Source organism: Octopus sinensis, unplaced genomic scaffold (genome assembly GCF_006345805.1).
Source record: "Octopus sinensis unplaced genomic scaffold, ASM634580v1 Contig00025, whole genome shotgun sequence".
Classification (NCBI taxonomy): Eukaryota; Metazoa; Mollusca; class Cephalopoda; order Octopoda; family Octopodidae; genus Octopus; species Octopus sinensis.
Genome location: NW_021823582.1, coordinates 5,001 through 20,000, shown reverse-complemented (window position 1 = coordinate 20,000; position 15,000 = coordinate 5,001). Strand labels below are relative to the sequence as shown.

Genomic DNA, 15,000 nt, shown 5'->3' with positions numbered 1-15,000 from the left:
CATACATACATACATACATACATACATACATACATACATACATACATACATACATACATACATACATACATACATACATACATACATACATTCATACATACATATATACACACACATACATACATACATACATTCATACATACATACATATATATATACATATCTACGTAAATACATACATACATGCATATATGCATGCATACATACATACATATATACATACATACATACGTACATACATACATACATACATGCATACATACACACATACATACATACATACATACATATATATATACATACATGCATACATACATACAAGCATACATACATACATACATACATATCTACATACACACACACATACATACAATCATACATACATACATACATATATACATACATACAAACATACATACAATCATACATACATATCTATCTATCTATCTATCTATCTATCTATCTGTATATATATACAATATATATATACATAATATATATTCATATATATGTATATATATATGTATATATACAATATATGTATATATATACGTAATATATATTAATATACATACATACGTATATATATATATACACATATACATACGTACATATATATATATATATGCATACACACATACTTAATCATATATGATATCTGCTTCTTCATATCAGTTGATAGCCTTCTTATCCAATTTTTAACCAGTCTTGTTAAGTATCGTACGGATATATGCTGTGAGGTGAAAGTAAAGAGCTCTGGATAATTTACAATGTCTAAGCTAAAATTGATGTCTTTCCGTTGGAATTATCCATTACATATGTGTGATGACTTTTCAGTTAAGATGTCTTCGCAGTTGAGTTTCGGTCATGCATACTTTACAAGCAGTTCTTTATTTATCTCACATATATTTCCAAGAACTATAATAGCATAATGTTTCGACGACTCTTTGCTCCCTCAGTTGGTGTTGATAAAGACAGATTCACGATTTCCCGCACAAACTGTTGTAGTCAATTGTAAGTGTGCATGTATATGCATGTATCTCTCTCTTTTCAGAGAGATAGAGAGAGAGAGAGAGAGAAAGAGAGAGAAAGAGAGAACGAGAAGAGAGAGAGAGAGAGAGAGAGAGAGAGAGGGTGGTAGGCGAATAAGGAAACTAAGTGAAGGCTATTACGTGTAACAAAATATATTTTTGTCTTAGTGAATTGGTGAAAATACATCTGACAGGCAATAATGGGAAATGTATTCGGGTAGAAAGGTTTTAAAAAGCTAGGACATACATTTCTGCACCTACAAGTCGATTCCACCCTGAAGAATCGGCAATTAACAATTAAATGCGTATAAAGATGCACATTTTTGCAGTGTGCATTAGTTAATTGCTGGAGAAACACATGTAGGCAAAGAAATGAAAAGAAGTAAGTAACTGCTGAATAAATCTGCATATAAATCTCTGTTCGGAAAAAGGAAACTAATTAAATAAGTATCAAGCTTTAAAAAGAAAAGCATAATGTTCGACAAAAACATTTCAACGCGGTGCCCCAGCATGGCCGCAGTCCAATGACTGAAACAAATGAAAGATTGGTGGTAAAAGGCTAAAAGATAAACAATCTGAACCCCATAGAAACTAGCGATCGTCTGCGCCTGCGCCAATTATTCAATTGAAGAATTCAGAAGGAGAATTCGATGAATCCAATTGCCAATGGCGAATCTTTATAGCAAATGGACTTATCGAACGTTTTTTAATCAAATTATTTTGAGAAAAAGAAAAAAAATCATGAAAACAACATTTTAAAAAGAATTAACAATAAAGAGTTCATTGAGTAAACGTCCATTTTGTTGAATGACGAAGTTGTTATTTGTTATTGGCTGACAGGTGCGCAGGCTTGGCCGTGTGGTTTTGGGTTCAGTTTCACTGCGCGGCATCTTTGGCCAGTGTTTCGTTTGCTATGATTATAACTTCGTGCCGACCAATGACTCGTGAGTAGATTTGTAGATGGAAATTGCGTTGCAGGCCATCGTGTGTATATATATATATATATATATATATATGTTTGCTTTGCAAGATTCTTGATGTGAAATCGTGTGTTGAAACAGATGTTGTTGTATTTAGGAATGGTCATGTGGCCAGTTTAGCCAATAAAAACACACGCACTATATATATATGAGGTCACAGAAGTGTGATGAACTCTGGCCGAAATAAGATTAAGATTAATGTAAAAAATAAAGCTGAAGCAAATTAACACCAAATATATAGTGCGTGTGTTTTTATAGGCTAAACTGGCAACATGACCATTCCTAAATACAACAATATATATAAAGGAATATAAAAAATGGGACAAGAATGCAAAACATCCAGACAGATGATACAAAAAAAAGGACAAGAAAAAACAAGGACGGGTCATTCGGAGTTTTCTTTCCTCAGTCGAGTTCTAGATTATGTTTTCAGTTTCGGCTGGTTATGCTCAAGACTGCTCCAATCTGGCCAGCCACAAGGAAAAACTAAGCTAAGAGCATTAGATTCCTTGGAAGAAAGCAGCGAACGTATGCGAAAACAAGGTCGGAAAAAAACGGAGAAATGTTACACAAATACAAAAGCAAATAACAGGACATTAACAATAGGTGTCTTTCGTCTAAGGACGAATTAAATTAAGCTGGCAAGGGCACACGAATGTGCCGGTCTGCTAGACATAAGAGTTAAAACCCTCATTAAACCACCAATAATAATGCTAATTTAGGGCCGTGACTACTTATTTTATTATTGCTGTTATCAATTATTCATATTGCCCTCGTTAATAACTAATAATATCCATATAAATATTCACTCCTGAATATTTGCTCTTTCCCCCCTATCTCTCTCCCATATATATGTGTGTGTATGTAGATATAAGGTCCATTCTAGAAGTTTTGAGACTCTTTCAGGAGACATTTATTACCAGTGCGTAATTAGTACTTAATTCATCGACCTCGGCAGCATTTGAACTCAGAACGTAGCGGCAGACGAAATACCTATTTCTTTATTACCCACAAGGGGCTAAACACAGAGGGGACAAACAAGGACAGACATAGGTATTAAGTCGATTACATCGACCCCAGTGCGTAACTGGTACTTAATTTATCGACCCCGAAAGGATGAAAGGCAAAGTCGACCTCGGCGGAATTTGAACTCACAACGTAACGCAGACGAAATACCGTTAAGTATTTCGCCCGGCGTTCTAACGTTTCTGCCAGCTCGCCGCTTCCACGCTCGCCGGCTTCCCCGCAGTTTCTGTCAACCAAATTCCCTCACATGGCACTGGACAGCCCGGGGCACAAAATTCCTTGCAGTGGTACTGATACCCGAGTCCACGTGATCGCAAAGCGAGCTTCTCAAACACACAGCCGTTGCCTGCGCTGAAAGAAGTTTACAAAATGGACGCGTCTAGGAATCGAAACAACACCGAGGAATTCGTCTTTGGCTGGAATTTTCTGCTCGGTCTATTATCAATTAAGAATCATGTTGGAAAAAGATACGAAGAAAAAGTTTCTTTGGTGATTAATTGGTAGAGAAAACCATGATATATTGATAAGGAAATTGTGAAAGAGAGCGTAAGATATAGAAATGGAGAGATAAAAACAGATACACAAAACTCGTACAAACACAAACCAGAGTAACACGTCGCAAGCACACAGATAGGTGCGATATATATACATACGCAGACACACGTATGCACTTATAGGTGTACATACCTACACATATCTGTACATATACGAATATAATGAATGCATATATATATGTGTTTGTGTATATGTGTGTGTGTGTGTGTGTATGTGCATGTCTGTATGTGTGTGTGAGTGTGTGTGTATACATATACCGTATTAGTAAATTACAGAAAACATATCAAATATCATGCTTTATATAATATAAATGTACCGTAATATATATACACACGCACACACATATATATATGTACATATCAATTTATACATATGTGTATACATATAAACGTATCTATATGTATACACACACATATATATGATTACACACTCACATAAACACAGACACACACATATATATATATATATACAGACATACACATACACATGGATATTTATTTATTTATGCTCACATCCACATATTCTTCGCTCTTTCACACACAGACACAAATAATGATACATACACAAATGCATACAAACAAAAAACAAACTACAAATACACACACAGACACACGCAAATTGAGACAAACTAACATACAAACACAGAAGCACACAGACACAAATATCTGTCAAATATATAAAGATACACATACACAAAAACAATTCGCAAAAATCATATTCTCAAATTCGCAAGTAAATAAAATTCGCACACACATATTCTCATATTCGCAAGTACACTACATTCGCATACACATATTCTCATATTCGCAAGCACGAGATGTTAGCACACATATTCTCATATCTGCAAGCACATGTTCGTACACACATATTCGCATATTTATAAGAACAACACATTCGCATACACATATTCTGATATTCGCAATCACAGCACATTCGCATACACATAATCTGATGTTCGCAAGCACAACACATTCGCACACACATATTCTCATATTCGAAAGCACAACATATTCGCACACACACATTCTCATATTCGCAAGCACAACACATTCGCACACAATATTCTCATATTCGAAAGCACAACACATTCGCCCACACTTATGTTCTCTATTCGCAAGCCACAACACATTCGAACACACAATCCTCATATTCGCAAGCACAACACATTCGCACACACATATTCTCTATTCGCAAGCACAACACATTCGAACAAACATATTCTCATATTCGAAAGCACAACACATTCGCACACACATATCCTCATATTCGCAAGCACAACACATTCGCACACACATATTCTCATATTCGAAAGCACAACACATTCGCACACACATATTCTCATATTCGCAAGCACAACACATTCGAACACACATATCCTCATATTCGCAAGCACAACACATTCGCACACACATATTCTCATATTCGCAAGCACAACACATTCGAACACACATATTCTCATATTCGAAAGCACAACACATTCGCACACACATATTCTCATATTCGCAAGCACAACACATTCGAACACACATATTCTCATATTCGCAAGCACAACACATTCGCACACACATATTCTCATATTCGCAAGCACAACACATTCGCACACACATATTCTCATATTCGAAAGCACAAAACATTCGAACACACATATTCTCATATTCGCAAGCACAACACATTCGCACACACATATTCTCATATTCGCAAGCACAACACATTCGCACACACATATTCTGATATTCACAAGCACAACACATTCGCACACACATATTCTCATATTCGCAAGCACAACACATTCGCACACACATATTCTCATATTCGCAAGCACAACACATTCGCACACACATATCCTCATATTCGAAAGCACAACACATTCGCACACACATATTCTCATATTCGAAAGCACAAAACATTCGAACACACATATTCTCATATTCGCAAGCACAACACATTCGCACACACATATTCTCATATTCGCAAGCACAACACATTCGCACACACTATTCTGATATTCACAAGCACAACACATTCGCACACACATATCTCATATTCGCAAGCACAACATATTCGAGCACACATATTCTCATATTCGCAAAGACAAACACATTCGCACACACATATTCTCATATTCGCAAGCACAACACATTCGCACACACATATTCTCATATTCGAAGCACAAAACATTCGAACACACATATTCTCATATTCGCAAGCACAACACATTCGCACAACATATTCTCATATTCGCAAGCACAACACATTCGCACACACATATTCTGATATCACAAGCACAACACATTCGCACACACATATTCTCATATTCGCAAGCACAACACATTCGAAACACAATATTCTCATATTCGCCAAGCACAACACATTCGCACACACATATTCTCATATTCGCAAGCACAACACATTCGCACACACATATTCTCATATTCGAAAGCCACAAAACATTCGAACACACTACTCATATTCGCAAGCACAAAACATTCGCACACACATATTCTCATATTCGCAAGCACAACACATTTCGACACACAATATTCTGATATTCACAAGCACAACACATTCGCACACACATATTCTCTATCGAAAGCACAAAACATTCGAACACACATATTCTCATATTCGAAAGCACAACCACATTCGCACACACAATATTCTCATATTCGAAAGCACAACACATTCGCACACACACATTCTCATATTCGCAAGCACAACACATTCGCACACACATATTCTCATATTCGAAAGCACAACACATTCGCACACACATATTCTCATATTCGAAAGCACAACACATTCGCACACACATATTCTCATATTCGAAAGCACAACACATTCGCACACACACATTCTCATATTCGCAAGCACAACACATTCGCACACACATATTCTCATATTCGAAAGCACAACACATTCGCACACACATATTCTCATATTCGCAAGCACAACACATTCGCACACACATATTCTCATATTCGAAAGCACAACACATTCGCACACACATATTCCCATATTCGCAAGAACAACACATTCGCACACACATATTCTCATATTTGAAAGCACAACACATTCGCACACACATATTCTCATATTCGCAAGCACAACACATTCGCACACACATATTCTCATATTCGCAAGCACAACACATTCGCACACACATATTCCCATATTCGCAAGAACAACACATTCGCACACACATATTCTCATATTCGAAAGCACAACGTATTATTTTTGCTGAGATTTAGACACACAAATACATACACTCACACATATATACATACTTGCATACCTGCATACATGAATACATGTGGGAACGAGTGTATGTGTACTTTGTGTGTACTTGTGTGTGTGTTTGTGTATCTGTAAATATATGTTTATATGTACGTGAGTGTGTGTGTATATGTCTGTGTATGGTATTCATGTATATATCATTTTCATATTCGATATATTAAACAAATAGTATTTTTTGCGTAATTATCGAAGTGTATATAAGTATATAAATATATATACATACGTGCATATACATACATTCATCTATACACACACACGCACAAAGACACACACAAACATACATACCTGTATATGTAACTGAATATATTCGTGTGATTGATTCTGCGTACGGGTGTAAGTATTTGTATGTGCGCGCGCGTATGAATGGTTGGGTGCTTTCATATAGTGATACGTATACTCCTAAACATGAATAAATATGTGTGTATGTGTGTGCATCTGTATATATATGCCTGTCTATATATATATGGTATTCATGTATATATTGCAGAGATAGAGAGAGAGAGAGAGAGAGGAAGAGAAAGCATAGATTCATCAAAGCATTAAAGCATAAATTTGTGTGCATCTATCTATCTATCTATCTATCTATCTATCTATCTATCTATCTATCTATCTATCTATCTATCTATCTATCTATCTATCGGTATATCTATCTGTCTATCTATCGTATATATGTATATATATATATATATACGCTTTCGCAAATTTTTTTATATAAATGTATATATATAGAAATATGTATGTATGTATCTATCTATCTATCTATCTATCTATCTATCTATCTATCTATCTATCTATCTATCTATCTATATATCTATCTATCTATCTATATATATATTATATATATATATATAATATATATATAATATATATATATACGCTTTCGCAAATTTTTTTATATAAATGTATATATAGAAATATGTATATCTCTATCTATCTATCTATCTATCTATCTATCTATCTATCTATCTATCTATCTATCTATCTATCTATCTATCTATCTGTATATCTATCTGTCTATCTATCGTATATATGTATATATATATATATATATATATATATATATATATACGCTTTCGCAAATTTTTTTATATAAATGTATATATATAGAAATATGTATATCTCTATCTATCTATCTATCTATCTATCTATCTATCTATCTATCTATCTATCTACTATCTATCTATCTATCTATCTATATATATATATATAATATATATATATATATATTATATATATGCACATACATATATATAAACATATATAGATATATACATTTCTATAAAAACTTTTTGCGAAAACGTATATACATATATATACACACACATATATATATATGTATGTATATATAATATTTATACATGCATATATATATATATATGCATATATATATATATATATATATATGCATATATATATAATATATATATATATATACTATATATATATATATATATGCATATATATGTGTGCCTGTATACACAGGTACCAACATATATGTCTGTACATGTATTTATCTGCGAATTCTTTGACCAGAAATTCTTTGATGGATAATTGACATGGTCTCCTTGATAAATCTCAGACAGATCGATTCGGCAGATTAAACACACACCAAGGAAACACATACAAGCGCACACACACACACGTACACGTGCACATTGCACATTACACATAGGCACATATGCACGCAGACGGGAGCCTCCCCCCCACACGCTCACACGTATACATACACACACCTGTCTGCACAGATACATACCTGGACACATAAATATATGTATACATAAACATGTATCACAGGCATTTGTCTATATATGTGTATATATATATATGTGTGTGTGTATATGTATATATATGTATGTATATGTGTGTATATATGTATATATGTATATGTATATGTATATATATGTATATATGTATATATCTATATCTATATGTATGTATGTATCTATCTATCTATCTATCTATATATAATATATAAATATAAATATATTATGTATATATAATATATATATGATATATATATATTGTATTATATATATATAATATATATATATATAATATATAATATATAATATATATATATATATATAATATATATATATATTATATGTATATACATGTATGTAAAAATATATTTATATACATACACATCTTCGCAGGAATACATGCCACACACACACATATACACGCACACACACATACACACACCTCCCAGTAATGTAGATGATTAAACGGATTTTAGCTGTTGTTATTCTTATTTTCTTTTCTTGTCATGCATTGACAGGCGGCTTTATCCTCGTGGAAACAGCAATGAGACAGCAATCAGAGATGCGAAGAGATAATCCTGGAAATATTCAGAGAAGTGGCGTTGTGCAGAAAATTATTCCACGTAGCTTGAAGGGAAATTCGGCGACATTTTTAGTTCGCAACGTGAGAGCTTTGTTAACGTAAGAGGTTTGTTGACATCTTTTTTTTCCAGCTTGAGGTCTGGTGACAAACATGTCCAAGATTGCAAGGTTGTGTATGAGAGGAAATTGAGATGTCGTGGGAGAGAAGCAACGGGTACAGTTGCACTTTGTGATTATGATAATGACTTTCTTGCATTTGGTAATTTGGAAAAGAAAGCGGCATCGATGCTAACATGAAAGGCTCTTACGGCAGCGAGCTGGTAGAATCATTAACACATCGGACAAAATGAGTAGCCGTATTTCGTCTGCCGTTACGTTCTGATCTCAAATTCCGCCGAGGTCGACTTTGCCTTTCATCCTTTCGGGCTCGATTAAATAGTACCAGTTACGCACTGGCGTCGATATAATCGACTTAATCCGTTTGTCTGTCCTTGTTTGTCCCCTCTGTGTTTAGCCCCTTGTGGGTAGTAAAGAAATAGGTATTTCGTCCGTCTTTATGATCCGAGTTCCAATTCTGCGAGGTCGATCCTTTCGGGGTTGATAAAATAAGTACCAGTTGTATTCTGGGGTCGATGTAATCGACTTACCCTTGCTCCCGAAATTGTTAGCCTAGTGCCAAAATTTGAAACAAATCTGAAACACTTTTTTCAATGCGGATAATACATGGAAGAACGAATGTCTATCCAACTTGGACCCAACAGAGGAACCAGCCATTCCAGAAGACGACCGTATGATCGAGAAAGCAGTTCAAAGTATGAATGTAGGGGAAGCTCTTGGACCGTCAGGAATTGGTGCTGAAAGGCTTAAAATACCTAACAGAGTAGGATATGGCATAGTTCCCGTACAGAAAGATGTCACACCCGACGATCGGCGTTGTAGCATTCTAAGGATCTGTCACTAGGGTAACTTACTTGTATTTGTACTTGTGGCGACATTCACCCTGGGCGGGTTGAGTCGGCTTCTTCCACCACCCTCGAGGCATCTCGAACCATGGCAGTGGAAGAAGTTTTGTGGGAATATGAATTTCACAAGCGGTCCCCAACAATCCCGCATGTAAAGACATCCTGTTTGCCGCAGATTGTCCGCAGACGCAGGGACAGAACGACCGAGGAACCGCCGGTTGCCGAAACAGACACTCCGAGGATTTTCACCTGAGCCCCGTCTGCCGGGTCATGGCCCTAATACCACTCGGTGTCAGACCAATCCGCCTTGGGTGGCCCTACCAGGAACCGAAGTTCCCGACGGCATAGCTTTGACACTACCCGTTTTCAGTGTCCCAACCACGGCGAGGAGGGATGGACTTTGGGGACGCGTCACTAGGGTAAAGGCAATGTTTACCCTTGTAACACTGCAATTAACTCTCTCAGAGAGAATAATTTCGGACGTATCAAATTAGTGGAGCAGATCATGAAAGATGCTGAAAAATTAATTTGGAAGAGAATTAACCAAGAAGGGGAGCCGTACGGTTTTGTGTCAGGACATTGTATCACATGGCCACGATGCAACGAACATTATATTGGGGAAACAAAAGCGAAACTAACCAACCGTGTAAATGTGCAAAGACATCAAATAAAACATCCCGCACTTAGACTCATACCATGTAGAGATCCTATGCACAAGGGGGAGTTACAATTATCTCTCTTCATAAAATAAATGAAGAGAACGACCTCCTCTGGAAGGCAAAAGAAGAATATTTCATGAGATTTCTGAGTCCGAAACGAAACCGGAAATAGTCAGCAACAATTTTACAGAAAACAACTTTCACTATATTGTGCCTCTTATTGTTCCTCTCTGCCTCCCCCCTCCATATATATATATTATATATATATATATATATATATACACATTTATATATATGAGAAAGACACAGAGGAACAACAAGCCAATTGTGCATTCAAATATAATAATCTGTATAATATATGAATACACTATTGATTTATCTGTCTATCTATATACATATATATATATATATTTATATATAGATACACATGCGTATATATACATATATATGTATAAGTATATATATATTCACATGTCAAACTTCATAGTTACACACACACACACACACACACACACACATTTATTTATTAGTGTAAATTCACACCTAATCCCGCCTACCATGCCCCGCTCAACATTTAACCACATGTACATACTTCTACGCGCATTTTGCGACAGAAGAAGATTTTGATGAAGAAAAAAAAATGATAGCAGTGGGAGGTAAATGTCGTATATAAATGAAGAATGAAGAAAAAAGAGACGGAAAATAAGAGAGGGAGTGAGAGAGAGAGAGAGAGAGAGAGAAAGAGAGAAGAAGGTTTAGGATGATAATTAGAGGGAAAAAGAAGAGGAGTAGAGGGAAGAAAGAAGAAGAAGATGAAGGAAATGAAAAAGATGATGATGAAGGAGAAGAGCAAGAAGAAGACGAGCAAGAAGAAGAAGAATTATAATAATAATAATAATAAGAAGAAGAAGAACAAGAACAAGAGCAAGAAGGAGAAGAAGAAAAGGAAGAAGAAGACGAAAGAGAAGAAGAAGACGAGCAAGAAGAAGAAGAGCAAGAAAAAGAAGGAATATAAGATGAAGAAGAAGAAGAGAAGAAGAACAAGAACAAGAACAAGAGCAAGAAGAAGAAGAAGAAAAGGAAGAAGAAGAAATAGAAGAAAAAGAAAAGGAAGAAGAAGACGAAAGAGAAGAAGACGAGCAAGAAGAAGAAGAGCAAAAAGAAGAAGTAGAAGAAGAGGAGGAGGTAAATGTTTGTAGGTGAGTAAAAGAAATTCTGAAAAGAACAAAAAGCAAAACAAAAATACCCCAAAAATAATGAATAAAATGAAAAGACAAAATCATAAATCACAGAAGAAATTGTTTTCTTGAAAATATGAAATATATACAAAAAAATACATCGATATATATATATATATATATATATATATATATATATATATATAATATATATATATCTATATCTATATATATATATGCATATGTATGATGTATATATTTATATATATATATATGTGTGTGTGTATGACTACACACACAGATTATACACATGTCTGTACACAGACATATATAATATATAATATATATATACACATACGAGTAGGTACATGACATTAAAGGAAGAGAAAATATATATATAATGAAGTCTCATACACGCGTACGGGTGTATATATTTGAATAAGTGCGTTTATGTATGTGCCTGTATATACACAAATATACATACACATGCACACACGCATATATATATATATATAGTCGTATAAAATTATTTGTTGTTAAATGTATATGTATATATATATATGCATATACACGCACACACTCACTTATATGTATATGTATGTATGTGTGTGTGTATATATATATAAATATAAATCAACGACTTACACACTCAGAAGTAAAGCAGCACACACATAACACACACATATACACACACACATATGCATACCGTACATACACACATAGACACACACAAAAAAGAAAGAAAGAAAAGAGAAAACAAAATATGAAACCACAAAACTACAAAGAAACGCCAAACACAAACACACACATTCATACGTACAGACGACACTCCATACAGACGACACACCATACATACGACACACGTACGTCTGCACACACGCTCACACACTTACATCCACACACATACAAACAGACAAAACAAACAAGGCTAACACACAAAACAAACAAACACACACACACTCACACACAATTAGATTCTTTATCAAATTTTTATCAAAAATTAAAATGATTTATTGGGCATCCGGTATGAGTTATATGTCTTTCTATCTATGACACCGCCATACTCTAGCCTTTAACGCATTCAAATTTCTTTGTATATTTTGATAGCAGCACACTTTCCATATTAAGGCATTCACGTGATTATGTATATATGAATACTAACACTCGTTCTTTTTGTTTCTTCATACATTAATATTTCTTTTTAGATATTTAAATACCACCATACTATCACATTAGCTGCGATGGTATTCTAGCTGCTTATTTTAATGCGTTTGTAGGTAAGAAAGCCAACAGACTGATACGTAAGTGTTAATTTGCTTGTCTTGCACACCGCCATCGCGCCGTTATATTAACACATTAATATGTATATGTATTTATCAATATTAACACATTTATCGTATACCATATTAATGCGTATTTGTCTCGTAAATATTAGCATACTTAAATACTACTGTACATCTACTATTCAACTATCATGTGCGCTAGTATATCGTTCATCTTGTACTTTCGTTAGTCATTGGACTGCAGCCATGTTGTGGCACTGCTTTGAAGGTTTTCTTTTCTTAGTTGAGCAAATCGACTGTAGTACCTATTTCGTAGTCTGGTACCTATTCTATCTGTCTCTTTTACCTGTTTCTTTACAGCCCACAAGGGGCTACAGACAGAGGGGACAAACAAGGACAGACAAACAGATTAAGTCGTTTATATCGACCCCTGTGTGGAAGCCCGTGGTATATAAGTGTGGGTGTAAGTCTTTGTGTTTGTATTTGTATTTGTTATTCCACCATTACCTGACAACAGAGCCGGTTTGTTTACGACCCTGCAAGTTAATGGTCCGGTAAAAGAGATAGATAAGCGGCGAGCTGGCAGAATCATTAGCTAGTCGGGCGAATTACTTAGCGGTATGTCGTCTGCCGCTACGTTCTGAGTTCAAATTCCGCCGAGGTCGACTTTGCCTTTCATCCTTTCGCGGTTGATTAAATAAGTACCTGTTATGCACTGGGGTCGATATAATCGACTTAATCCGTTTGTCTGTCCTTGTTTGTCCCTCTGTGTGTAGCCCCTTGTGGGTTGTAAAGAAATAGGTATTTCGTCTGCCGTTACGTTCTGAGTTCAAATTCCGCCGAGTTCGACTTTGCCTTTCATCCTTTCGGGGTCGATTAAATAAGTACCAGTTACGCACTGGGGTCGATATAATCGACTTAATCCGTTTGTCTGTCCTTGCATGGCTTCTCTGTGTTTAGCCCCTTGTGGGTAGTAAAGAAATAGGTATTTCGTCTGCCGCTACGTTCTGAGTTCAAATTGCGCCGAGGTCGACTTTGCCTTTCATCCTTTCGAGGTCGATTAAATAAGTACCAGTTACGCACTGGGGTCGATGTAAGAGACTTACTCCTACCTCAAAAATTGCTGGTTTCATGCCAAAATGTGAAAACAATATTTATGCTCTCCAACGCCGTTGATTCTTCACCAATAAATATAAAACTGTTTCTGAAAAATGGAGGCATGAAGTGTTGTCAAAGTTAACCTGAACGCCCTGTAGATATATTTAAATATACACACGCAGATATATATCAATATATTATTTAGGTGATGTCAATGTGTCGTTATGTGATGTGTCGTTAGCAAAATACGAATTCCTTCCGTGTCTGCAATTAATTCGTAGGTAAAACATAGAAAGTAGAACACAAAAGGGAAAAAATCGGGGCTGAAAGCGCAAGTGCTTTCCTGTATTTAAACATTGTCTACTTTCACTTTGCCACATGGAAAGGCGTATCATGGGTTGTTCTAACATTAAATGTATGTCTTTGCTTTTCCCCTCTGCCAATTCTTTATTTAATTTAGAATGAAGACAATAAAACTGAAATATGTAATTTGTAATAAATTGCAAATACAAGTTGTGTACAATGGATTATAATATAATGTTTAGAGAGATTATTAAGGGAGGAAATATGAAATATCAAATAGATTTGA

At 35.2% G+C, this 15,000-nt stretch overlaps 1 long non-coding RNA gene across 1 annotated transcript in view; it reads right to left on the bottom strand.

Annotated features, from left to right (window-relative positions):
* Nucleotides 1-2,337: 2,337 nt before the first annotated feature.
* Nucleotides 2,338-15,000, bottom strand: part of LOC118768639 — a 14,232-nt gene continuing 1,569 nt past the window's right edge. Inside the window, exons 2-3 of the long non-coding RNA XR_005004426.1 lie at nucleotides 14,420-14,421; nucleotides 2,338-2,502 (exon numbers count right to left, since the gene is read on the bottom strand). This is a non-coding gene — a long non-coding RNA (uncharacterized LOC118768639). The remainder of the gene's footprint in view (nucleotides 2,503-14,419; nucleotides 14,422-15,000) is intronic.